We start from the raw sequence: 5,218 nt of genomic DNA on the forward strand, positions 1-5,218 counted from the left end.
TGACCGATGTTTGTTAGTTAAACACCGATAAGTTGAATGAAAAGTTAAAATTGGTAAAATAATGACAATACTAATTATAAATATTAAGATTAAAAAAAAACAATAAATTATAGATAGATATTAAAAAAATTGCTGGTTAGTTTTCCCATATCCCTTCTTAATATTCATAACATATAACATGCACATCATCTAAATCATCTTCTTCATATGAGGTATACACGTGTGTTGAGAAAGAAGGGATCTAATAAATATTAAGAGTTAAATCTTGATTTTCATCACTAGCAAAAATGTGTTTTATTTGGAGAATAATTGACGATATTTTTTTAGAACGATCACTGGAAAAAAAAACTTGTATTTCTTGGGATGCCATGATGGAAAGTTCATTCATATAAGTTTCCTCACGAAGGTCAATTCGTATGAATCCTAATTCATCAATTTGTACACCAATATTATTCTCAATCCACCTATATTTAAATGAATGCAATTTAAATATAACATAATCAATCTCCCAAATCTCTTCAATGATCCAAAAGTATACGCCAATACATGATTCTTATCTTTGAATCTAAAAAAGCACATGGATTTAACCACAACCATAACCCCACTATTTTTTATGATACTACAATATTGTCCTTTGATTTTGTATAGAAGGATAATTTACTAATTTCATATGCACTCAAAGTTATAATATTGAGTTAAGGAATATATGATATCCATTTATTTTACTCTGATGAACTTCTTGGTGAACATGCAAGTGACTCGATATACAATAAGGGGAATTGTATTGTGGAGGTTTGAAAAATGATAGATAAAAAAAGGTATTTTCTTAATCAAAGTTTGAAAATATTTTGATAAAAAATATGTTTGGATATGCAGCGTAAAGAAACTAAACGAAAAGTAAAAAGTTAAGGAAATAGTGATAACACTAGAGATCTACAAATTAAGGTTTAGTTATAATGAAGTGACATGCTTATCTCCCCAATAACTAAATCTTGAGAGTATCCAATAATACTTCAGATCTTTTAGAAGGTTAAACTTACAAACTCCCTTATACAAGAAAACCGAAGTTTCAAATTAATTTTTAACCAAACACAAACAAAGGAATAAATTGGCTAGTCTTCATGTCAAACAACGGACAAAGCTTCGAGCGATTAGTCTAAGACAAACAAATCTTTTAAACGTAATCATATGAAATCAAGTTGAGTTTTTTTATTAGCTATCCTCTAAACTAAACCGAAATTTTTTACACAGCTTACCACGGAACAAACCGAGATTTTACACTAAGATGATCTTAAACCGACTGAACTTTTGTACAGAGCAGGACTCAAGGATCGATATGAAGATTTTCACTGGTTATTCTTCATAAACTCAAAACGAGAGTTTTTCCTCAAGTGACTAAGCTCACAAACCAAAGAGAAACTTACACTAATCCCTTAAAAGAGCTTTTAACAGGTTTATTTCCAAACCTAACCAATCACTTTTTAAGGAAGAATAATTCACTCAACAATAAAATTTTTTTTGGTGAATTTACAATAATACCTCTTTTTGAACAACTTCCTCCTTAAAAATCAATAATGTTTCTCAAAGCTCGTGGCTAAAATATGTGAGAGAAAGAAAAATAATTTAGAGAGAGATTGAGAGAGCGGAAGGTGAGATATATCAGGTTTTATGGATTTTAGAAATCTTCTCTTGTTTCATATTAATAGGATTATGTTGGAAATCTACTAATTAAGCTTTACCCTTTGTTTTTCCTTAAACTATTTTATTGAAAGCATTCTAAACTTTGATCAGACCCTTGCTCTTCTCTAGTAGAAAAAATATTTAAATACAGTTCAAATCATTTCCCTAATTTCGAGTTGTACATTAACCCCTTTCTTAGTATAAGAACGCGCTAGTAATAGTAACGTGATTATTGAAGGGGTCTTAGTCCCACACCGAGTAAAGATACTCTATTGTGTAGTTTATTGACTTGTTCTTCTGCATTAATAGTTAGCTTTTAAGAGTGAGTTTATCAAGACACCAAGTCAAGAAGAGGGAAAAAATTGTAATCAAATTTTTTTGTTGAGTAATAGTAATAATGGAATTTATTTTCTTACATGCATTATTTGGTTATGGACAAGAAATGTAACATAACTCTCACTCTTTTGATAGTTGTGATATGATCATATATTCTTGTTTGTTGATGTTTAGAATACTGATCATTATGACCTTGTGATTGAATCATGCTGATTAGATGATCTAAATATTCTTTATTCTTTTCATCTCCCTTTGCATTAAGAATTGATCCATGCTTATATTTATTCTGATTTTACATTTCTTGGAAGCATTACTTCACTAGTTTTTTTCTTTTTCAAATCAAAATAAGTTGTTCCACATCAAACTTAGTCAATATTAGAACTTCATTAAATTCATCCCAGATGAGATGATAAAGGTTATTTAATACTAGAACTAAAAACAAAATTATGTGAAGGTGAACTAAAGGAATGCTTCAACCAGCCGTTTCACAACACTAAATATAAAATGAGTTTTTTAAAATTTGAAAAAACAAAAGGATTTATAAAAAGAAAATTTCTCATTGCATCCTTGTACAATGGTGTACACCTTTGAAAATTCTAAAATGCTCTTAGGTGAATTTTGAGATACATTTTCGAACGCATTAAATACCTTTTTTTTTTCTTCAAAATTTAGTTTGGAAATGCATCTCCGAATTATTGTTTGTGTGTTTTTTCATAACCAATTTATTAAGATTTTGTTGCTTTCAATTCAAACTAATTTTAATTTGATTATAATTATTGTTATTTGTTTCAACGATTAATAAAAATAAATATTATAGAACTAAGTAGTGTGTTAATAAAATCGAATATTATAGAAATCGAATCTAATAGTACAACTATTTTTTTTCAAGTCGATGAAAAATAAACAAAATACAATCAAAAGCATAGTTACTGAGTATGTCTAATCCTAACACCCCAACTCCGACTCTTCCTACGGTAACCCAAAACATTCATGTCTCGATAACACTATAACAAATAACGCTTTTTATGACAAAACTCACACCTCGAACAATGAAAACACGAGGGTATAGGTCTTAGGAGCGTCATGTTTTGTTTTTATTTTATTAATGAAAACTTTACCCATTGGATATTTAATAAAACCGAGGTAAGTTAGGATCTCGCTTCGACACCTAGTTGCTGCCACTACAAGAAATGAGGTCCCCAGCTGCTTAATATAGTGACGTGATTTGAACGTGTTAAAATTATGGCTGTTGCGACGTGATAATCACGTCACTACATACTATATTCATAAAATATTACAGATGACATTACTATTGTGTGTCAGTGTTTTTATTTTAAAAAAAAAATAGTGATGTGAATAACACGTCGCTAACTAAAAAAATAAAATAAAATAAAAATGGGCGGTGGATTTCAAATGGGGGAGTTTGAAAATTTTGAAATTCAAACTAGCGACGTTATCCCCACGTCGCTAATAAAGTTGTCTGACTCAAGCAGACAATGATTAAATTTTTGTTGACCGTTACGTGTTTAGCGACGTGAGAAGCATGTGTGAAACTAGCGACGTGATATACACATCGTTGACTGGCAGAGTTGGCAGCTTTTGCATTAATTATATATCCGTTAGAGGTTTGCGACGTGGGAACAACGTGTGAATTTAGCGACGTAAGCAGCATGTCGCTACATTTATTATATGTTTCCCAGACAACTTTCGTTCCTCACCATTATCTCTCACAACTCTTCTTCATTTCTCTCAAACTCACCATCTCTCAAACCCATTTTCATTTCTCTTCTTCATTTTTCTTCTTCATTTCTCTTCAACTCTTCTTCCCCAATCTCTTCCCCAATTTCATTTCTCCAAATTAACCATTTCAATTGCAAGGTATATTTCAAAACCCTTTTAATTTCTTATTTCATTTTATAAAATATGTTATGCTCTAATTTTATTCTTAACAAAAATCTGTTTCTTGTAGGTATGATTTGTGTTTGAAGGAGCTTCCAGAGGAACATTTGAAGAAATAATAGAGGAAGATAGAGGTATTTTTAGCATTTATATTTTATTTAATGTGTTATTAGGTATAGTTTTTGTATTTGTAGGTATAATTTATTCTGTTATACACTTTAATGGGTTATTAAATCTAGTATACATTTATTGAAATCTGTTATATATAATTTTTAGATATTATATTAAATCTGTTATATCTTATTATGTATAATTTTTAAAATAAAATATACATTTTATTGAAAACAAAATTATTAGTTTTAATAAGATAATATACATGTTATATCTATTATATATATATATATATATATATATATATATATATATATATATTTTATTGGAAAAATATTAGTTTTAATAAAAACAGATTAATTATATATATATATATATATATATATATATATATATATATTATTAGAAACATATTATAAATGTTATTAAAAATAAGTTAAAAAAATTTTATGTAAAAAACAGACAGGTAAAATATTTTGCATTTTATGTTTTTGTCAATTGTTTAATAGGTATTTCTCACTTGGCTCCTTTCCAATGAAGTTTTTATTTTTTTTATTTGTTCCAACAGACAGGTAAAATATTTTGCATTAACAATTTCATAATACTAATTTCAAAATTTTATTTTAATATTTTATTTGATATACTATAACTCTTCGGTTTTTGAAATAACCGACGTGGTATATCTTTTAAAGGAATTCTTAGAATATGGCGCTATGAAGTTTTCTTTTTATATTTCATATTTTTAATAATCGCTTTTTGTGTATATCAACATGAAACTTATTTTACATGAAATATTTCAGATTACTATCTAGTTTCTAAATTTTCATTTACCTATCAACACTCAAACGTGAGTTTGTCATTTCGCAAAAAACCCTAGGTGATTTTCAAGTTTATTTTCAAAAAAATCTTCCAAAAGATATTCATCAAACTTCATTTTCGCAAGTAGGTTTGTTATTCACTGAAGCGTAATTTTGTATATTCATCAACGTTAGTTTTTCATTGAAATTGTCTCTTGATCATTTTGTTTAGGATTTTTTTTGTTAGTTTGTCTATTGATAATTTTGTTTTGGATAAAAGGTTACTGTTTGGTTCATCTTGATAGTCATGGCCGATTTGACTAGCACCTCCCATACAACATCTGTTGCAAACTCTGTTAATACACGTAAAATAAAAACTGGAGGTACCATGATGT

The sequence above is a fragment of the Vicia villosa genome, linkage group LG6 (assembly GCF_029867415.1).
Source record: "Vicia villosa cultivar HV-30 ecotype Madison, WI linkage group LG6, Vvil1.0, whole genome shotgun sequence".
Lineage (NCBI taxonomy): Eukaryota > Viridiplantae > Streptophyta > Magnoliopsida > Fabales > Fabaceae > Vicia > Vicia villosa.